The following is a 23,542-nucleotide window of genomic DNA, read 5'->3' on the forward strand; positions in this document are numbered from 1 at the left end:
AATACGCAGCAATGCTCTTGATCTGTGCAGATCACTCTACCTAATTATTGCCACTCCAGCTGTGAAACCCTTTCACAATGCAAGGATAACAGTCCAAAAATCTGGTCCATCGCAGTAAAGTAACAGGGAGTTATATTTGCATTTTTGCTTCCTAAACCATCCAGAAAGTGGTTTGGCTGAAAGTTTTAGAATCTCTTTTAATTTCCTGTGGCATTTTTCATTTTTTTGCTTCCATGTTCACTCAAATTCCCTGCTTGTTTTGATAAATTATTCTTCATTCATAAATGCTGCATAAAGTTCAACATTCTGCTTCAGTGATGACAGGGTTTAAGTGGTAAGTATGTTTACCAGAAAAAAAAAAGCATGTGTCATTTCATTCACTTAAGCTATTCTTACAGTTGGTCTTGAGCAACTTTAAAACAAGCAGAACTTGAGGACCTGAGAAATATGCATAGGGATCATATAAAGTCTGAGATGCTTCCAATGTGTATAGATCTATATGAGGCATAGCATGATTTTAAGTACACTCAAGAGGAAAGTAGCCTGCAAGGTCTTTTAATGTCCTTGACCATTTTGCTAGTCTCAATAGGAAACAGCTTTTTTTTCCCCTTTAAGATGAGTGGTAACTCCTTTGCATTCTTCAGCTGTGGAAGCAGGAATTGGAGGAACTACCATCAGTATTTAAAAATACGTGTTTTTTTTTCTCTTTTGTACAAAAAGGTTATTTTTCATGGTTCAGTCTTTCTTGCATTTGCTTCTTAAGGTGTGGTATTTCTACTGATTCCGGTCCTATGGGATGATGAGAAAGCCAAACACTGAATCTTATGTAGTGTAATCACGATCCATTTGCTGAGAGACAGTCAAGAACAGGAGCAGGTAAGTAAACATAACTCACTCTTCAATTAGAGGTGAAATGCCTAGGGAGTGCATACTGATTGATTTTTTTTTCCTCTCTCTTTTTAAATCAAGATACAGCATTTGAATTTTCCTGTGACCCTGAACTCTCATTTTAGACAGCCTGCACTGTATGTGGCCTATTACTTGCTTTTTAAAATGTGTATACTATGGAGATTCCTGGCATTGCTATAATTATACATAAATGGGTTTTTTTCTTCTGCCGAGTGACTGACTGTTGACTGAATGACTACCCTTCCTTCAAGGTCCAGCAGGCAGGTCCCTGGTGACCTTGAGCAGGACAAGTCCTGTCCCGGTTGAACTAGCAGGGGGTCTTCTGTGGGCATGGGGTATCAAAAGAAAAGGGAGCCTCCAGTATTCACTCTTTTTGAATCCTGTTTCTTTTCTTTACTGAAGTACTACAATTGCTTTATTGATCTGCCATCTCCTCTGAGAAGTATGAATGAAATGTCTGATAAAAAGCAGTCCCTCAGCACACAAGGCTGTAGATGCTCTCAGTAGCAGTGGGGGGAGATCACTGGGGATCTCCCAGTGGGGAAAGGGATCAAAAAGCAAAACTGAGGAATCCTGATTCTTGAAATATATATTTTCCTCACACCCTTATTCTACTCTGATCTCATGTATCATTGGAAATAGGATATGCCATGATTGACCATGGCTGAGAATTCCCATGATTTATTTATCTCCATTCATTCGATGACCAGATCATGTAACTGTGGGATCACAGATCATGCTGACTGGCTTCCTCACCCCTGTGCTAGGGAGCATCCACCTACCGATTTAATGACCCTCTTTCTGTTGAAATGAGCTTTTCACTCTTTATTCAAAACTGAGCATTTTTAGGAGTAGATCCCAGAGGCCCACCCCAAAATGGCCTACACCCAGTGACTGCCTCACTCTCCAAAGAGTTTGAATCTCCTTAGGCACAGGAGGAAACTGAACTGGATCCCCCTCAGCTATGGTGAATGCCCTAATTATTAAGGCAGCAAATACATGGGGGAGACATCTCATGTGTATTGGTGGTGCATATAGTTGCTTTGTTCTAGAAGACTATATATGAAGACAATTAATTCCGTACCAAGCTAAGTATAAAAAATAATCTCTCCTAATTTTATTTTTTCACCATACAATTTTGTTTAGGTTTCCCTCCTAAATTTTTCATTCATTATTAGAAATCATCTGAGCAGGCTTTCCCAGCAGCCTTCTATTACTAAAATGGAAAATTTCCAGTATTGAGGCATTGTCAGATGGCAAGAAGGAGGCAAATAGAAGTTCCCTGCAAATTAATTTAAACAAAATGGTTGGTGAAGCTCAAAGGTTTTTCCTAGTCCTTTAAAATCTTTTGTATGCATTCTCCATAAGAGGATTGCTGCTTGACTCACCTGGCTGGACAATAGTTCAGGCAGCTCAGCAATTTGTCACTGTGAATTCAGACTTAAGTTTGTAGATTTTGAAATGACCTTTAGGTCATGATCTTCTCCTGTAGAGTTGCTCTGTCACGGGAGCTTTGCTTTTCTACAGTCTTTAAATTCAGCAGACTTGGGCAGCTACATTGTGTAGCAGCCCTGTTGTGACTTTAGGGGCTGTTCATGTCATCTTATTATTTATACTGCATTCAGAAACTGGAGAGGCGTATTCTGAACTAAGCTGACTGCATCAGATGACACTGATTAGCCTTTTGGGTGGGTCTAATCCATTTGGACTCTGCATCCTAACAAAAGCCAGATGCTATTTGCTATTGTTCACCCCTTTATACTGCCTGAGCAGCTTCCCTTCTAAAATTCTAATCCCGTGTGTTTCTGTTTAGCTCTGTGACCGGCTTCCTGTATTGAAGGAAAGCAGTACAAGTTATCCCAGCAGGAAGCAATAGAGATGCATGGGGAGGAGGCCATGGTATGCTAGGAGCATCTCATTCCGTTGTTTGCTGCTCTGTCACAAGGTTAACCCGTCCGAGCACCACCAATCACCAAAAGCTCAAAAGCTCAAATTCTTCCATCAGCATTCCTGAAAGTGAAGCAAAATAACCAAAGGGGTTCCTTAACACTCGGGGAAAAGCCTCTGGGAGTGGGCAATGCACAGGCAGGCCTGGGTGCTTTGACTTGCCATCAACTGGGGTGACTCTTTTATCTGGCAACAAAGGAGGAGACCAGTTTCATTTGCCTGCAGCACAGAGACCACACTTTATAAAAGCTCCCAGCTGTGAAACCTGGTTAGATCACGTTGACTTAAAACCATTTATAGAGCAGGACGCCACCATGCAGTCATAGATGGTAGGTGGCCAGGTAAGGGCGGACATTGAGCTAGCTCTGAGTAGTTCTTCGCAGCAATCCTGCAAAGCCTCTAATGCTGCTCAAAGCTGCATGGTGGGCAACAGAAAAGCCCACAGTGTTTTGAAGGGGGAAAAAGTATGCATCATCAGGGCCACTGTAATACAGAGGACACAGCAATGGAGGGGGAAGCCCACTCCTCCTTAGCCCAGGCAAAAGATCTCCATTTCTAATTGAATTTTTGCCCCTGGTTTGATTTAAAAAAAAAAAAAAAGTCTTCCTTCCCTTTCTTTCTCCTGAAAAGTTTGTACAATGTCTGTGGCAGTGGACAGACATTATACAGACATTAACATAAATAGTTAATGTCACACAGTGTTGCTGGGGATGGGTGGTCCAGTATTCAGTAGACAGCGTGTATGTTGTGCAGGAGAATGGTAGTGCCTCCAGAGTTTGGCTTTTGGTAGAATCATGCTAAAAATACTGCATTCCAGTAGATGATAGTGGGAAAAATCAACCCTCCTCCCATCCAACCTGTTTTTACAATATCCTACCTATTATGAAAGGGGATGACTCTTCATCACCTCTTCCGCTATAACGATGGGGAATATGGAAAAGGAAACTTATTGAAGTAGGAATTTCAAAATAAGAAGAAAAAAGAAAGAAGAGCCTTTTTTTTTTTTTCCTCTCCATAGAGTGTATAGACTTGCAGCATTTCTTTACTACAGGACATTGGGAATGGCTTCAAAACTGAGCAACCACGGTCATAGAAGAAAACTGTACTGAAGGCTGCTATACACAGAGAGCCTGCACCTGGCTCACAGAGGTGCTGAGCCAAATCTCCGTGGGGACCAGAGAGGATCCTGGAGAAGCACTGCCATATGCTTCCTCTCACCTTAAACCCTTCCCTAGGCATGGTTAAAGATGGGCATTGGATCAGGATAAACCTCTGATCTGATCCGATGTGGTGGTTCTGCTGTAAAGCAATATTAATTACCCAAAGATTAATAAACAGATTAATAAACATTGGTGTCATCTGACAGAGATGTATTGCCAGATGTATTGTCATGTAATAATAAAACCTGCAAAAAGCAGGAGGAGGAGGAGGAGAGCCTAACCTTGGGTTAATTTCATGATTTTGTAATGTCAATGCCCCCAACTGCCTCAGTAACTATTGGCCTGACGTAGCTTGTTGTTCTGCTGAGTAGGGTGTAAAACCACAAGGATGATGTGACAACCCTTCCGGAGGGAAGTGCTTGTTCACTCATCTTGCTTTTTCATCTTCTTTCATCTCTTCTTTGTAGCATATAATTGTGCATTGCAAAGGTTAATTATGCACAAACTTTTTTTTTTTTTTTTTTTTTTTGCGGTAAGGGTTATTCCCTTTAGTTGATAATAACAGATTTTTTTTTCAGGCGACTTTTCTATATGTAAGCTATTATTTCATGTCAAAAGTCCTAACTTTTCAAAACATGAGGTGTGGTTACACGTGCCACTAATAGTGCTATTATAGTGCTTTGTAATTGATTTTTTACAGAGGTTAATTGATGTAGGAAATACGTGAATAAACTACAAGGGAGTGCCAGAGATGAGCTTGCAAGCTGAAGAGTAATAGGCATTCAGGGTAAACCTAAGGATGGCTTGTTGGAAAGCAGTATTGAATTTTATTTCCCTGGATGTCATTTGGGGATATCAGCTGTAAACCTGCCTGCACTAATGAAGCACTGTGTCTCAGTTCATTCTTGCGTTTCCAAGAAATAGCTCTTTTGGGTTGCAGATTTTGGAAAACAAATCAGAAGGCTGTTTTTTATGCTACGGGTGCAGTTTTACAAAAAAAAAAAAAAAAAAGACTTAAAATGGAAATGTAAGCTGAGGAGGACAATGTAATAGCAAGATAAATGCTCCCCAGTACATAAATCATCTCCATTGAACTCAACTAAATAAATCCCTAGAGGAAGGCTTTAAAAATACCCCTCAAACAGTGCTGTGTTGCTTGAGATGAAATATAAACTTCATAATTACCAAAGACATACATATATATATATATATATATATATATATATATAAATATAAATATATATATATATTTAAAGCCTTAGGTCATACAGTTGTGAATCAAGGCACTTGCCAGCTTGCAAATCAACATCAGATTGCCTCAACCATCATGAAAACTATTTTTCTTTGCATGGAGAAGAGACACAGATGTGAAAACCTTTGGTAATTTTGTTATAGAGCGTGGCCCTTGGGAGTGATAGCAAGACCAAGTGAATTGCTAGTAGATGAGACTGGAGTTTTTGTAGCTCCCAAATCCTGGGATCAATTCTTATGTCAGGTGGAGCTTATAGAGGAAAAATACTTCCGTGTGCATGTGTGTGTGCAAAAACTTTCAAGAGGAAGTATTTTTGTTTGTTTCTAAAGATTTTCAGTTCAAAACAAAGCTTTTACAAACTTTTTTGGATTCACACTCCTATCTTCAAAGCTCAACCTTGCCAAGTCACTAGTGATGAGATTTAGTCATGGGACTCTTGTGTCAGGAGATTTGCTGTCACAGTGGAGTTCTTTAACATGTAGAATTCCATGTAGTCATTTCTACAAGATTTCTGCAGGAAAATAAAAGAAATTGCTTTCAGCATTTCAGATTGTGCCATCCACTGTAAAGGCCAGGAGATCAGCTTTAAGTAAGGTACTGGATATTTTTAAGTTTCTTATAAAGACTGCACCTTACAGCAGTCTCCATCTGTACTCTTTTAAATTACTACACACTTCCATTATTTTGTTTATTCTGCAGAGATGGAAAGCTGAGAAATACAGCATGCTGCAATTCAGAGAAGTGCTCGAGGCATCCATAGTCCTGCCTCCTACTGGGCACAGCAGACTGTTGGGCAACATATTCCCTTGACTATGGACTATGCACAGCTTGATGCTTCTTCTGTTGGCATGGATATTGGAAAAAACACGTCACAAGGCCCTCCCCTTATTCCACTGGGCTAAAATTATCAGGCAGGATACTTCAGAAACTACAGAACGTTCCAAATTGTATGGAAGGACACTTGGGTACATCTGGTTGCTATTCTTGGAATGTGCTTGAGGACCCTTCTGCTGTCAGAGGGGAAAAATGGTCTGTCCTAACTATTTCTTGCACAGATTTTCTCTCCTCAGTCTATTGGGATTTGCAGATTATATGTAGCTGGCATGTGGTGCTGATGTACAAATACAGATGTTGCAAGCTTCAGAGTTCTCACACAACACTGAAACGAGTTGTGGGCATGAGGGGCTAACATAGCACAAGATTAATTTTGGTCAGAGAGTTGTCCTATTATCTAGTCATGTGCTCCTGTGCTCCCCTGGACTGGGTGCTATGTTTTAGACAACTGCCTTGCTCTACGGCAGATTTACATGATGCAGAACTAGTGACATTGCCTCTCCCTTCTTAAAAGATAACTATGTTTTGGATAACCTTTTTTTGAAGTGGGAAGGTTGGTCGTCTGAACAGATGTACATATCTGTTTAGCAAAAAAAAGTCTGCTAGTGGTAGTAGATAACATTGTCCAAGTACAAATGCATAAAAGGAAATTGCAGGGTTTTTTTTTTAATCTTGCATCAAACACAGGACATTCACAGTATAACTGCAATTTAGGGCCATTCTTGTCGTCATGTGCATGTGTTTTTAAAAGCATTCAGTTGAGTTTAACTGTGAAGATACCTGTGGCTCTTTCAAAAGGCTCTTTCACCTTTATTATGAGTAACTGAGAATTTCTCCTGCACTCAAAAGCAGCGGAAAAGCTTGAGAGCAAGCTGCGGCAGCAAACACTGCTCAGCTCTGCTGATGGGCCCTGCAGCCGCTGTGAGACGGGCAGGAGAAGGTCCTTGGCTTCATTCTCTTCCTGCTAGAGGGTCCTTGGCTTCATTCTCTTCCTGCTAGAAGGTCCTTGGCTTCATTCTCTTCCTGCTGCCTTCTTCTCTGTGCTGCCCAGAGTCGGGTGCAGGGCGTCTCTGAAGCAAAGGGATGCTGCCTGTGCCCACCCCTTCCCGCGGAGGAACGCTCAGCCCGGCTGAGACCTGTGCGCAACGTGACGCCGGTGCAGCTCGTACACCAGCTAAACCCCTCGCTGCTGCTCTGTGCCCGATACGGGACAGCGTTACGACGTCCGTTGCACTGTGCAAGCGTGAAAAAGGGCAGGTTATGACTGCACGCAAGGTGAGGCATTTTCTAATACCACTAATACATGCACAGTCGCTAGAAAAGCCTGCACAGCTCTCTGGTACTCCTGAGGTCCAGAAGGGAGATGAAATGGATGCTAATAACCACCCTCTGGGAACAGTTCAGTTGGAAAGCACTGATCTTTTTGAGCTCACACAGAAACACAGGCAGAAAAGGCACCATCAGAGCCCTATGCAGCCCGTGTTATCAACAAAGAACATTTTGCTTTGCTGCTGCTGCTTCCATTAGAAGAAGAGCTATTATCATCAGTTTCTCATGACAAAGACGTATCCAGTACAAAGACCTGCAAGGATGCAATATTCTGGGGAGGAATGAATCACTCTTGGCAGGTCGCCGATCCTCTCTCTGCTGACAACGGGGGAGCTGGGATAATCAGTTCTGGCCGACATCTGACTTACGGACCTGGGATAAATGACACGAAGGATTCATTTTAGGTAGACAACTACAGGTTGCTGAACCCATCCTGACTGTTGGACCTTCACCCCCATATTTTACCAGGTTGCATTACCTAAGTTGAGCACAGCATCTTTAAAATGGGTCAGTTCCATGTGTCTCATGGATAGTGGCTGGAGAAGAGGCCCAAGGTCTGGGATGCTTTCTCACAGAATGACTTCCTGCTTCAGCATTAGTAAAATGCTTGAGCTTTGAAAAGCTTCAAAGGTCAAGGGAAAGAACAGGAATATGATGAGGTTTTTATTTTTGCCACTGTTAGATAATAGACCATGCACCATATCTCTGAACTGAAGACTTTCGAGTATTACGACTGTTTGGCTTTTCAGTCTGTTGCCAGCCATTTATCTGTGTCTGGTCTCTTGCTGGTCCAGTTTCACACAGAGAAACAGTTACTGGTGGTTTGTAGGAGACTCTGGATCCCAAGCAGGCCTCTGCAGTACTGAAGACCATGGCAGCAGAGATGGGTTCCATCAGCAGTTTTCCAAGAGCACAAAACGTCATAGAATCATAGAATGCTTAAGGTTGGAAGGGACCTCTAGAGGTCATCTAGTCCAACCCCCCTGCACACGCAGGGTCACCTAGAGCACGTGGCACAGGACTGCGTCCAAGCGGGTTTTGAAGATCTCCACAGAAGGAGACTCCACAACCTCTCTGGGCAGCCTGTTCCAGTGCTCTGTCACCCTCACTGTTAAGAAATTTTTCCTTAAGTTCCTGTGGAACTTTTGATGCTTCAGCTTGTGGCCATTACCTCTAGTTCTGGCAGTGGCCACCACTGAAAGGAGACCAGCACCATCCTCTTCACTCCCTCCCTTGAGGTACTTATAGCCACTGATCAGGTCCCCTCTCAGCCTTCTCTTCTCCAGGCTGAACAGGCCCAGCTCCCTCAGCCTCTCCTCATAGGGCAGATGTTCCAGGCCCCTGATCATCCTTGTAGCCCTGCACTGGACTCTCTCCAGCAGCTCCACATCCCTCTTGTACTGTGGGGCCCAGAACTGGACACAGTACTCCAGATGTAGCCTCACCAGGGCAGAGTAGAGAGGCAGGATCACCTCCCTCGACCTGCTGGAGACGCTCTTCTTAATGCACCCCAGGATCCCATTGGCCTTCTTGGCCATGAGGGCACACTGCTGCCTCAGGGTCAACTTATCATGCACCACGATGCCCATGTCCCTCTCCACAGAGCTGCTCTCCAGAAGGTCAGTCCCCAGCCTGTACTGGTGTCTGGGGTTATTCCTCCCCAGGTGCAGAACCTTGCACTTGGCCTTGTTGAATTTCATGAGGTTTTTCACCGCCCAGTTGTCCAGTCTGTCCAGGTCCCTCTGGATGGCAGTGCAGCCCTCTGGGGTATCGGCTACTCCTCCCAGTTTGGTATCATCAGCAAACTTGCTGAGGGAGCACTCTGTGCCTTCATCCAGGTCATTGATGAATAAATTGAACAGGACTGGACCAAGGACTGACCCCTGGGGGACACCGCTAGCCACAGGCCTCCAACTAGACTCTGCACCGCTGATCATCACCCTCTGGGCCCTGCCATCCAGCCAGTTCCTAATCCACCTCACTGTCCACTCATCTATCCCACACTTCCAGACCTTGCCCAGGAGGATGTTCTGCGGGATGGTGCCTTGGTGAAGTCGAGATAGACGACATCCACCGGTCTCCCCTCATCTATCCAGCCGGTCATTCCATCATAGAAGGCTATCATCAGGTTAGTCAAGCAAGATTTCCCCTTGGTGAATCCATGCTGATCACTCTTGAGCACCTTCTTGTCCTCCATGTGCTTGGAGACAATGGCCAGTAGGAGCCGTTCCATCACTTTCCCGGGGACGGAGGTGAGGCTGACTGGCCTGTAGTTGCCTGGGTCCTCCTTCTTGCCTTTTTTGAAGACTGGCGTGACATTGGCCTTCGTCCAGTCTTCCGGCACCTCCCCCGTTCTCCAGGATCTTTCAAAGATGATGGAGAGTGTCTTAGATATGACCTCTGCCAGCTCACGCAGCACTCTGGGGTGCATCCCATCAGGGCCCATGGATTTGTGGGTATCAAGTTGCCTTAGGTGCTCTCTGACCCAATCTTCCTCTACCCAGGGCGAGTCTTCCTCTCCCCTGGCTTCTTCTCTTGTCCCTAGGGCCTGGGACAAGGAGTTGCCCTTGGTAAACACCGAAGAAAAGAAGGCATTCAGCAACTCTGCTTTTTCTGTGTGTTTCGTAACCAGGGTGCCCATTCCGTTTACCAGTGGACCCACGTTTTCCCTGATCTTCCTTTTTGCTCTTAATATATTTGAAGAAGTTTTTCTTGTTAATTTTAACATCCCTTGCCAGATTGCGTTCCAAATGTGCCTTAGCTTTCCTTGTCGCACCTCTGCATTCCCTGACTACGTTCCTGTATTTCTCCCATGGGACCTGTCCTTTTTTCCACATTCTGTATACCGCTGCCTTCTGCTTGAGCATTGCCACAAGCTCCTTGCTCATCCACGCAGGTCTCCCGCCCCCTCTGCCTGCCTTCCTACACACAGGGATGCACTGTTGCTGGACGTGGAGGAAGTGCCGCTTGAAAACTAACCAGCTCTCTTGGGCCCCTCTACCTTCTAGAGCTCCAGCCCATGGGATTCTTCCGAGGAGGTCTCTGAAGAGGCTAAAGTTGGCCCTCCTGAAGTCCATCGTTGCAAGGCTACTTACAACCCTGCCTCCTCCTTGTTAGATCCTGAACTCCACCAACTCATGGTCACTGCAGCCGAGGCTACCCCCCACCTTAACATCTCCTACAAGTCCCTCCCTATTTGATAGCACAAGGTCCAGTAGCCCACCTCTCCTCATCGGCTCCTCCACAACCTGCGTCAAAAAGTTATCATCGACGCTCTGCAGGAACCTCCAGGACTGTTTGTGCCTGGCTGTGTTGTCCTTCCAGTTGATGTCGGGGTAGTTGAAGTCCCCCATGAGAGCCAGGGCCTGTGACCGTGAGGCAACATCCAGCTGCCTATAGAAGGCCTCATCAACCTCCTTGTCTTGGTCAGGTGGCCTGTAGCAGATACCCACCACAGTGTCTCCCACATTAGCCTGCCCTCTAATCCTTACCCACAAGCTCTCAACTCGCTCATCCTCCACCCCCAGGTTGAGCTCCATGCATTCCAGTTGCTCTCTCACATAAAGAGCAACTCCACCACCTCGCCTTCCCAGCCTGTCCTTCCTAAAGAGCACATAGCCTTCCATGGCAGCGCTCCAGTCATGCGAGTTATCCCACCATGTCTCAGTGATTCCAATGAGATCATGACGCTGGGACTACACACAGACCTCCAGTTCGTCCTGCTTATTCCCCATGCTTCGTGCATTGGTGTACAGGCATTTCAGGGAAGCAACCGAGCCCACAGGTTTCCCAGGAGGGGTGAAAGAGGATCCTCCGTGATCATTTCCTATCCTCACTTCCCCACTAGCATACTCCCGCTGGACACCATCTGACCTAGGCTGTGCGGTACTGCTTGCCATGTCTGTGTGACACTCCCCTTCCCCCTTCTTGCCTAGTTTAAAGCCCTCCTAACCAGGTTGGCCAGCCTTTTGGCAAAGAGACGTGTGCTCCTCTTGCTGAGATGGATCCCATCATTTCCCACTAGCTGGTGGTCATAAAACAGAGTCCCACGGTCATCTGCAGGCCTGACTGCCCCAGCAGGTCCACATTCCCATCGGTCCACTTTTTGGGTTACAGCTATGCTGAGTTTGCAAAGAGCACCAAGTGCTGCTGGCCCCAGACAGACAGCGACATGACCTGGTCACCTGTGGGACCCGACCATGTTGTTGAGGCATCCACTGAGCTTCAACAGCATAGGCGTCCCGCTCAGCGACGACCTGCTGTGACACCTCATCCTGCATTTATGTCCTGCCGGCCAATGTTGGCGGGATACCCATCTTGGAGAAGGTCTGGTAATAACTCAGCAAAGCAGAGTTATGATGTGTTTGCAATGTGTTTGCATTTTTTTTTATATATTCCAGTTTTGTGACATCTCTGGTATTGGTGCATGTAAGATGGAGGAACCAAAAGCAACAGGGACAAATGTAGCTAATTAGCTAATTTAGTATTCTACATAAATGATTATTATTTAAAACTTCTTTTTATATATCTATATATATAAAAACAGTGCATTTTTCTTAAGAAGTCATTGCCTGTTGAACATCATGCAATTTAGGAGAGCGGGGAAGAGTTATTTTTCAAGTGTGACCACCATCCTTGGACTTTCCTCCAAATTTTGTAAGCTTTAAATTACAGTCTCCTAAACTTAAAATGTTTTTTTTTTAATTGAAATCAATCTTCCTAGCTACAAATTCTCTGTTCAGTAGCCTCAAACTCTTCATAATATTTTCCACATGTTTCATAGAATGCTAGGGAGCAGGAGCAAATGCAAAGTTCCTTTAGGTAGCAGAAGATGAAAGCAGGAGACATCAGCGCAGTAACACACAAGACTACTACAAATTTCCTTTTCCCTGTACATATGAGGGAGAGGTTCATGCCCTGCTTATTAAGGGCAGCTTAAATCCAAAGGCAAGAAGCTAAACTTAGATGGTGCCAGCTCAGTCTTCTCTTACTGTACTGTCTTGCCCAACTCATTCGTTTCGCCTAAGAGGTACCTAATAGAGCTGTTGAAACGCTGGCAACAGGATGGCACAGCCACTTGCACAACCTGACTTTTCAGGATGTGAATGTTTTTTCCTAAGATACTTTTCTCTTGGTTATCACTGAAATAAAAATTGTCCAGGGTTGGGCGAGTAGGAAGGCCTGACAGAGCTGAGAAAGTTCAGAAAGATGGACAGCTGTGATTATTTTTTTTTTAACTGCCACAGCTCTGGTGAAACAAATCAAATGCAGCTTTAAAACTTCCCTGCTTGAACTTCTTCCTTCTCCTCTTTCCTCTCCCTGGGGTTTCTGTTTTAGAGCCCTTGAACTGATTTGTTGAGACAGATCAAAGTATAAAGTATTTCTCAGCTGGTCTTATTTCTCTCACTGGATTCTAGTAGCAGGAGACAGGCAGCTCATTACAGCTGGGGGAGTGCTCCTGTGAAACCAACTTCATTACAGCAGAGAAGAAAAATAGGATTCTTCTGGAGCCACGGTCCATCCTGGCCATCACAGAAACAAATTATTTTTTCAATGAATAAATAATGAAATGAAAAAAAAAAGAATAAATAAGACTGCACTGCTTCTCATTATGTTTTTATCTGAGTAGTCACACGGCATTAAACACATTTGAATGGTATTGTTTCTGTCTGATGCTGTGAAGTCGTTGAAGTATATCTTAGGTTTGCCCAATTGCAAGCACTTCCCATGTGCTTGATCCTCTCCTTCCCTTCCAAAAGTGCTTCAGCGGTGTAGGCTGTGGGAGGTGTCATGCTCCTAAGCAGCAAACACAAAACTTCAGCAGACCCAAACAAAAATCACATTGTTTTAATCAAGATCATTGCCCTAATTTGCTCATGCCCATGAAAACAGCTATGGGGAAAGCAGAGAGAATGACAGCTCTGTTCAAGATCAGGGCTGGTGTATGAAATTATTCCCTGAAAAATCAAGTCCTTGAAAGGATTTCAATCCCGGGAAGGTGGGATGAAGGTGGGAAGAGAAGCAAAATGACCCAAGCAAGACCACAGTTCAGCAACAGAGGTAGGAAGAGTTTTCTGGTCTCCTGACTTCAACAAAATCATGCCAAACTCTGAAATACAGTTTGAAATACATGTGTGCAAGGCCACATGGCTCTGCAAGTAAACTGAGATGCAGCATGTAGGAAGCAGAATGGAAGTGCCTTTAACTGGAAAGACATTCTCCTCCTGTGGGCTAGAGCTTATGTTTTGGCTTAAACACAGTGTGATGCAGGCTGCAGGCATGCTTCCCCTCTACCTGATTCCTGCTTTTTCCTTTACTTCACTTGAAACAGCCGAAAGACAGAGAAAGATATGTCTGTGCTGGCATATGTAACTGTATTACAAGTCACCCGGGGATAACTCGGACTTTTGGCCAGGTATGCTTAAGCATCAGCTAATATCTTGGGTAGCTCAGAGGATGCAAACACAGCCATGGTCTTGCCTCCTGCTTCACCTACCCCCTCCTGTATGCTGGGTTAAAGGAGAGATTTGCAGTTCTTCACAAAGAAGCAGCATTAAAATTAGGGCACCAAACAAGCCCTTAGAGACCAAGAGGGGCACACATGCGCTAGAAGGGAACATAACACAGCTGCTTCTGCCCCTGAAGAAGTCATTTCCAAAATACACCCACTCTTGGGTGATCCCAGTGTCAGCTGCATTGGACGCTACAGTCCTTTGGAAAGCAAGGACAGCTATATCATGAATGCACACTCATAAGGAAGGGCTAAAAGCACCAGGTTTCCTTCTCACTCCTGTACCAGCTGGCCTCCTATATTAAGCTTCCTGACAAAGCAAGGTTTGAAGAATATAAAGCACATGAAATCTCCTTGGGAGGCTATATTTAAATATTGTGTCCTCAGTTTGCTGTAGCTTTAACAGCATCAGAGCAGCCTCACTGGGATTTCCTGCATGCTAACTTCCCTCTTTGACAGCTCTTTCATCTCACCTTTCTAGGACACTCCCCCATAGACACACACAAAAAGGGTCTCTGCAGGATCTGTGACCAAAGTCGATGCCCTCATGGCAACTTCAAGCAGGTGGAAAAGCTGAGCAGAAGCAAAAGCCTCATGCAAGGCCAGTGATTTTTTGTGTAAACACAAACCCAAGGAAGGAAACAGCTCGAAAGGAACCTTCCGTGTCACTGATCCCTGTGCAAGGCATCGTATTGCCCACTTACTTTCATCTATGGAGTGCTATAAAACTATATAGATGCCTTGTCCCACTGTTCCTGTATGCAGGTTTTGGAGCCATCCCACTCAGTGTACCCTGATCTTTGACTGTCCAGTAGATCTTCACTGATGTGATGGAAGCATTGAGAGACTTGAGACTTTAACTATGAACGGTGGGGCTTCTGCAGTAGTGGTGGTTGATGCAAATCTTGTTTGCTGGGAGTGCGGAGCTGCCTCAAGGACACAGATTCATGTAGCTGAGCTGTGGAGTTTGACGCTAGCGAACTATGTCAGAGATTTGTACCCGTTACACATTTTTGTGCCACCACTTTCCCCAACCACTTTCCCAAGCTAAAGATCAACTTATGAGCATAACCCTGACATTTCCAAAATGTTTCCTGTCTCCATGAACACTTCCATGAGGGGGATTAGAAAAGGAAAAAAAAACTAACAGGAATTGAATTACTGGCCCTGTGCACTACCTCTCCAGTCCTGCAGGGAGGCTCCAAAACCAAAAAGAGCTTGACAAACATCATGTTCTATTTCTATGTTTTTGCTGATAAAAATAAAACTGTGATTAGATAGGTCTTACAGCTACTATCTAAAGCACAGACCAGCTCTCTGTTTCACTGACATCTTTGAGGGTTTTGCTATTATTTCAAAGAGACTACAGCTGATCCTCTCTGATTAAGTCTTGGCTTTGTTAGGGAGCAGCTGTAAATTACTTGCAGCTATTGAGAGCAGTGAATCAGCAGCTGTATAAATGGTCTTCATAAGGAGGCTTTGCTTTTTGTTCCTGGAAGGAAAAGATTGGGCTGAGGAGAGTGCTGGGGGAGGGGGGCACTTTGAGTGAGTACTAGTTTCCTTTGTTCTTATCTGTTGTAATTTTTTAATGGTAAGTTGTGATTGTTTTGGAGCAGTCTGCACATTGATAAGCCCCCTTTCCTGTATTAAGCAAGGGTAGCATGTCAGCAAAGTGGTTGTTGTTTGAGAAGTGCCTTAAAGAGGTGTGTGTGCAACAGAGGTCAAACTGCAAGCAGTGCTCCAATGGTCCTGCACACCTTATTGAGGCTCTCTGCATACCCCCAAAACAGGGCCCTTGCCTTCATCTTGCATACTTAGCTCTGCTATTGTAATCCCTATGTGCCCTCAATACAGAGTCCAAAGCAGTGCTGCAGTCCTGCTATTATCTGGCCTGACTCCCCCCAATTTCTCCTGTTCATTTTGTGGTGCAGAGCAGCCCATGTGTCTTGGTATTCTAGTGGTTATGTAGGTGGTAAATATGCCACAGCTGTGATGGAAGGATGGGCTGGATGTACCCATGCAGGTATTTCTGTATGAGAGGAGCAAAATGGAACTCGTCCCTATCTGTGCAATGTGTGCTTAAAAGGAGCCTGAAGCCTCTAGAAATGTTCTAGCAATGCTGGTCAGTAAAAATGGGCATTATCTCTGTTGCAAGCTACTTGGTGCTTATTAGCAACAAAACCTTTAGAGTGCTTGATATCCTAAGCTTTTGCCTGTTAGGAATAATCATCCTAAGAACAGAGCTTTTTGCCTTTTGACACGTATAATTTTGATTCTTTTTGTAAGCTTTAACTGTTGCTAGCAGAGAAGACTGGTAGAGGATTGCAAAAGCAATTTGAAGGACTTATTTTCTTAGTTCTTCTAAACCCATAACAGCAGATATGACTATGCTCTGAAAAAGCAGCGTGTTTTTTGTCCTTCACCAGGATGAATCAAAATGCTTTGAGAATAAAGGCAGCTTAAAAATGCTGCTATCTAGTAGCAGAACCATCCTCCAGATGATAAGGCAGTGGTGTGCTATCATAGAATCATAGAATCGTTAAGGTTGGAAGGGACCTCTAGAGGTCATCTAGTCCAACCCCCCTGCACATGCAGGGTCACCTAGAGCACGTGGCACAGGACTGCGTCCAAGCGGGGTTTGAAGATCTCCACAGAAGGAGACTCCACAACCTCTCTGGGCAGCCTGTCCCAGTGCTCTGCCACCCTCACTGTTAAGAAATTTTTCCTTAAGTTCCTGTGGAACTTTTGGTGCTTCAGTTTGTGGCCATTACCTCTAGTTCTGTCAGCGGCCACCACTGAAAAGAGACCAGCACCATCCTCCTCACTGCCTCCCTTGAGGTACTTATAGGCACTGATTAGATCCCCTCTCAGCCTTCTCTTCTCCAGGCTGAACAGGCCCAGCTCCCTCAGTCTCTCCTCATAGGGCAGATGTTTCAGACCCCTGATCATCCTTGTGGCCCTGCGCTGGACTCTCTCCAGCAGCTCCACATCCCTCTTGTACTGTGGGGCCCAGAACTGAACACAATACTCCAGATGCGGCCTCACTAGGGCTGAGTAGAGAGGCAGGATCACCTCCCTCGACCTGCTGGAGACGCTCTTCTTAATGCACCCCAGGATCCCATTGGCCTTTTTGGCCACGAGGGCACACTGCTGCCTCAGGGTCAACTTATCATCCACCATGACACCCAGGTCCTTCTCCACAGAGCTGTTCTCCAGAAGGTCAGTCCCCAGCCTGTCCTGGTGTCTGGGGTTATTCCTCCCCAGGTGCAGAACCTTGCACTTGGCCTTGTTGAATTTCATGAGGTTTTTCACCGACCAGTTGTCCAGTCTGTCCAGGTCCCTCTGGATGGCAGCGCAGCCCTCTGGGGTATCGGCTACTCCTCCCAGTTTGGTATCATCAGCAAACTTGCTGAGGGAGCACTCTGTGCCTTCATCCAGGTCACTGGTGAATAAATTGAACAGGACTGGACCAAGGACTGACCCCTGGGGGACCCCACTAGCCACAGGCCTCCAACTAGACTCTGCATCGCTGATCACCACCGTCTCGGCCCTGCCATCCAGCCAGTTCCTAATCCATCTCACTGTCCACTCATCTATCCCACACTTCCGGAACTTGCCCAGGAGGATGCTGTGAGGGACGGTGTCAAAAGCCTTGGTGAAGTCGAGATAGATGACATCCACCGGTCTCCCCTCATCTATCCAGCCGGTCATTCCATCATAGAAGGCTATCAGGTTAGTCAGGCAAGATTTCCCCTTGGTGAATCCATGCTGATCACTCTTGAGCACCTTCTTGTCCTCCATGTGCCCAGTGACAACAGCCAGTATGAGCCGTTCCATCACTTTTCTGGGGACTTAGGTGAGACTCACTGGCCTGTAATTGCCTGGGTCCTCCTTCTTGCCTTTTTTGAAGACTGGCGTGACATTGGCTTTCTTCCAGTCCCCCGGCACCTCCCCCGTTCTCCAGGATCTTTCAAAGATGATGGAGAGTGGCTTAGCTATGACATCCGCCAGCTCACATAGCACTCTGGGGTGCATCCCATCAGGGCCTGCCCCATACCATTGTAATGTCCGTCAAGGTCAAAAAAGCCTTGTGAAAGTGGTGGAAATAGTGTTTCTTGAGGAAAACAGTTGTGTTGGCCTGTATGGATGATTATAGCACCGAGACTGAAGGTTCCTTTTCGCTCATCTCTCGTGGATGTACCGTCCATTTACAGCACATGCTGTCACCTTCCTGCTGTGATGTTTATGGGTCATGCAGGTCCCACGTGGCTCAGTTTACAGGCAGCTTGAATCATCATGAAGCATAAATGGGAAGTACTTTGGCAATGTTTCAGTTAATATTCTCTTGTCTTTCTAATGGTGCAACTAGTAATTGCTAGTTATTTGCTGGAAAACTCAGTAGCTCCAGTGGGATGTTGATAGTTTTTAGTGCAGTTTCCTCTCTTGGAATAATTTCATGTATTGCATCTTAGCCCATTTTTTTAAAAAAATTCTGTAATTCTGTAAAATCAAGCTGTAGAATTCTCTGTGTGCTACTGCAGATGACCAGAAACTATGGTCTAATTCATGGAAAGAGAAAAAGGCATTGGGGGCTCATCCTCATATCCCTAGATGCTAGAAGTGTATCCTGGGGAAAGACCAGATCATGTTTTCCCCATCTTAGTCTTATCAGGTATTGGACTTCCTCATGTTGGGCACAGTCATGGACAGATTGGAGCTGGATTGACTTTTCACAGAATCACAGAATGGTTGAGGTTGGCAGGAACCTCTAGAGATCATCTAGTCCAATCCCCCTGCTCCAGTAGAGACACCCAGAGCACGTGGCACAGGGCGGCATCGAGGCGGGTTTGGAAGATCTCCAGAGAAGGAGACTCCACAGCCTCTCTGGGCAGCCTGTTCCAGTGCTCTGTCACCCTCACAGGAAATAAGTTCTTCCTCCCATGGAGATGGAACTTCCTATGTTTCAACTTGCACCTGTTACCCCTCATCCTGGCCACCACAGAGAAGAGCCTGGCCCCATCCTCCCTACATTCGCCCCTCAGGTACTTGAACATGTTGATCAAGTCTCCTCTCAGCCTTCTCTTCTCCAGACTAAACAGACCCAGCTCACTTAGTCTTTCCTCATAAGATAAGGACTCATAAGATTTTTGCGATGATTCAGCACAGCTAGTCTTCTCAGACCTCTGCAGGTAATGGATTATTGTTAAGCTGGCATTAGTGTCTTGCTCTAGATAACATAAGCATAGGTTAAAATGCAAAGTCCTTGTTAATATATAATTTTAAGACTACATTAATGTTTTCTGTACCTTTAGGGTACCATGCAAAATTTAAGCAAAACCTAGTTTCTAACTAGGTCTTTCAAAAAAATGTTATTTACCAGTTCATGAATCTGAGAAAAATCTCCCAGTATGGCAACAATGTGTGTATGTATAATATAGATATACAAATCTTGTTTAGATAAAATAGCCATACAGGTGGTTAATAGCTTCTAATATCCACACTGATTATGGTGGCAGCTAATAAAATGTGATTTGACCTATTTCAGAGCTCCTTGTGCTTTTGCCAAGGGTTGAGAGCAAAAGTAATTCAGTTTAAGTCATATTGTGTTTTTCAGCTTCACTTCTACCCTTGTGTTCTAACCAAATCAATAAAATGGAGATTGTCTAAACAAGAACCTGTTAAAACAATGGCTTTACACTTTAGTGCTATTTGGGTGGGTCTAATTCAAACAATCCTTTGATTTTTGTCCTCTCTGCAGAACCCTGGAAGGTGCAGTGCACTGGGTTCAACGAATTTTCTCATAGTGGCCAGAAACAGTTCAAGTGACCATTACACAAACTCATACAGCATGAAACTTGTATGCAGAAACTCTGTCACATTACAAACTTACTTTAAAGCTCTTGCCAAGTGGTTTATGATCTAAAGTAATACTGAATCTGTGCTGTGTGAGGGCCTGCAGTACAGCCAGGCAAAGATTTCCCGAAGAGCTTTTTTCCTCTAAGTTGAAAGTACCCGTTCATCATAGGTTGAACTCCATTATAGTTTCAAAAAACACCGAAAGACAAAACAAAAGCAAAAACAAAGCAAAGCACTCTAACAGCAGAAGAGTAAAGAAGCTGCTTTGAAGTTCATCTTCAGATGCATTTGGTATAGAATTTTTCAGTTGTGGGTCATAAAAAAGGTAGTTGAAATTGTGATGAAATAGTCCTCCTTTTATCTAAATAGTTTAGTCTGGAGCTTTTGGGGGAGTGTCTTTGTTTCTCTGTGGGTCTTTTGGTTAAGGATTTTGGGTTTGGACTTTCAGTTCAGATGGGAGGGGGTCTGTGGAGCAGAAACACTTAGAAAGCCTGGAGTCCCCTGTGGTTATATTTCTGCCCTACTAAAGAGTTTGCAATCTAGGATGTGTAAAAGAGTATGTCAAGAGAAGGATGGACTAAGGGCCTTCAGCTGCCCCTTGAGTATTTTCCTTGTGCAAGAGCAGCAGGAAAGACTAAGCAAAGGCAAACACAGCTCCAGAGAGAAGGGTGAGGTGAAAGAAGAGGGAAAGTACGTAGACGTGGAGAATATAAGTGCACCCCAGACTCCTTTAACACCCAGGAAATCTGCATCTGGGTGAGCCAAGGCATGGGCAGACTCCTGTGCTTGTGGTGATTTTTAAAATGAGTCTAACCTTGGGTGCTTTTTATCAGGAGCCTCACTGCAGTCCTGATTGCACTTGTGTGTGGATTGGGCAGGAGTTGGGGCTTCTTATCATACACCCGTCCTACTGAGTACCGTAATTCTCTTTAAATCATGCATATTATGACTTTATGTATTCTGTATGGTAGTGATAATGTGGAAAATGATGATCTATTTCTCCCCCAACTATCTATCTTATAGAAAATGAGTGTACCAGTAATTGGGCATGAAGTATTTTAAATTGGGCCATCAAACAGACTGCATCTGTTGTTCTCCTTATTGTAATTCATTGCACATCACAGCCGCTGATGTTGTGTTTTCATTAATTTTTCTATTAAGTTTCCCCATCACTGTGATTAAAGATTCATTAATCTGAAGCAGAGAGTAAAACAACCTGCCATCCCCCCTAAACTAGAGATCAAATCAAAACTATCCTGTACATAATATTAGGCAAAAAAAAAATGGTTCTGTCTTAAAAATATGCAGTATCTCTGAAAGCAGATATGTTAGCAAAGGATTAGCTGTTCAAATGGTCAAGTCAAATGAGGCATAATCAGGGCTAACTTTACACCTCTGCCTCATTTCAGTTCTCCCATCTGTGATTTCACCATCTTCTAGATGGGAGTTTAGCTTAGTACCAATTATCTTGTACCAATTATCTGTGTATTTAATTTGGCCATGTAATTGTCAGACATCTCCAACATGGCTAATTTTGTATATTCTGTATTTAATGTACACGAAGGACTCCCCCTCCCCATCCTTTCAGGGCCTTTTAAAAAGTATTTGGAAGGAGCTTCTGCCTCCTATATCTTATATATTTCTCCTCCCTCATCATAAATGGTGATGCTTTGAAAGTTTTAAAAGTACTTTTCCTAGCAGCCTATGGAGGACAGGAAAGCAAATAAAACAGAAGATAGAATTCCTCTACATGTTGTGTGTTCTTCTGGACATGGTAAATGAGAATTTTGGGGATGCATTAGTGACTGTAGTTTTACCAGTGCTGCATTCTTATGTAAAGAGCACAGGGTTGTTTCCTTACGCTTTTGGTAAGATGGTAGTTACTACCTTATGTTAAAATGTTTGGGGAGGGGGGGTTGCTTGTTTTGTTTGGTGACTCAAGGCAATATAGCAGGAGCGGGTATGGCAATGCTATGTTTAAAAAAATGTGGTGAGAATTCTGATATTCCCAAAAGCTTTGCTTTCTTTGAGATTAATTTCTGTTTAATATTTTGAGGGACCATTGAAGGGTTCAGATGTGCTCCCTATGCTTTGACCACGGGCATAGCATGGGGTGCTTGGTGGGCTCCCCCTGCCCTCCCCAGAGCCCTGGTGTCTACTCAGGTAAGTTCTCATTCTTCTTAGCAGCAATACTTTAAAAAGCAAGGCAGAACTGACAAAAATCCTCCCCAACATGAGCTAATTTCCTTCCTTGTTCATGTAACTGGTATGTTGGTCTCAATTTAGCAAAGCTCTTGGGTTGCCTGGGGAAACCAATGTTACTTCAGTTGTTCTTTCCTCTTTCCTAATGGAGATGGATTAAGCTAAGTGCTCTGGAGACTGGATCACAGCCTGGCCTGCCAGCCTGCATCACAGCCTGGGAGAAAATACAGAAAAATTGGTGTGCATGGAGGAACTGGGGAAGGGATGCTAAAGACCACTGGCCTAGAAGCTGCTAGCAATGTGCTACCTATTTTACATGCTTTGCTGAAATATAAATTTGTTGATGGGGGGAGAGGCTGAGAGAGAGAGGGAATGGGAAACAATCATGAGCACTTATAAGAAATGACAGATGAATATAGGGTGAAATTATTCATGTTAAGAGTTAAAAATCTATGATGAATGTGGGCAATGCATGTGGGTCTTTGGTCTAAGACCCATGAGTGTAATGCTTTTCTTTCCATTCATCCTTTCATCTCTGGGCAGCAGGCTCAGAAATAAGGCTGTACACATGATGCTACCTTCCTGAAATTGCAATGGGAGATGAAATTTGGTGTTTGGGTCGCAGCTGCAGAAGAAAGCCTGAAGGAAGGAACTGTCTGGTTCTCCATTGATGACAGTGAAGCAGTGAGTTAGTCCACCTAGATGTTGTGTAGCACCTGTGCTTTAGTCAACAGCTTTGCCCCCAATGCCCCTAATGTTTCCCTGATGTTCTTTATGTGTGCAGGGGTAACTCACATACTTCTAGAGCAGAAGAAAAAAAAACGCTAGCTAGATCCTTGCAAGTTGTGATCATGCTGCCCTTAGAGACCTTTTTGACTTTTTGGTGTGCACTCCTGAAGGCAGGATTTTAAAGCTATACTAAAATCAATGGAGATGCTTAAAGAACACTCCTCATAACCTGCTGCTATCAAGAATACCATGGCTTTCCCATAGAAAACAGAAACACAGAGAGGGCTCTGTGCACAAATTCTAAGTGGTCATGAAATGACCAGTAAATGAGCCATAAGTTTCTGTGAGAGACCTATGAACATCAGAGCATAATGTTTTTCTCTGTACATTGCCTTTTTTGGGTGCGGGGACCTTCTGGTCTTGCAGTTGACTAGCCCATTTGAAATAACATTTTAATAGATGAGCGTGGTTCAAGTGAAGACTAAATTTAGTTTTACTATAAGGCAAGATAAGAAAACTTTATTAGATCTGCAGGCAGAAAATGAAGTGAAGGAAAAGCAGACTTTACATCCACATCCTGTTAGTTATCTCTGAGTTCCACCCATCTAAAAGCCATTAAAAAGCTCCTGCAACATCTGTAGCTAGGATCCATGTCTCTTACAAGATTAGTTTCTTAGACATTGCTTTTATCAGCCAGGGTTGGGAAGAAATCTCCACTGTTTTCTCCTTGGAGACACCTTAAGCTTCCAGAGTTTGTAATTCATAAGCACAATTCTTAATTAAGACTTTGGGGGAGGTAAATGAGGGGACTTT

The sequence above is a fragment of the Tinamus guttatus genome, unplaced genomic scaffold, assembly GCF_059628265.1.
Source record: "Tinamus guttatus ecotype Peru unplaced genomic scaffold, ASM5962826v1 Tinamus_guttatus_pri_ptg000119l, whole genome shotgun sequence".
In the NCBI taxonomy this organism is placed as follows: Eukaryota; Metazoa; Chordata; class Aves; order Tinamiformes; family Tinamidae; genus Tinamus; species Tinamus guttatus.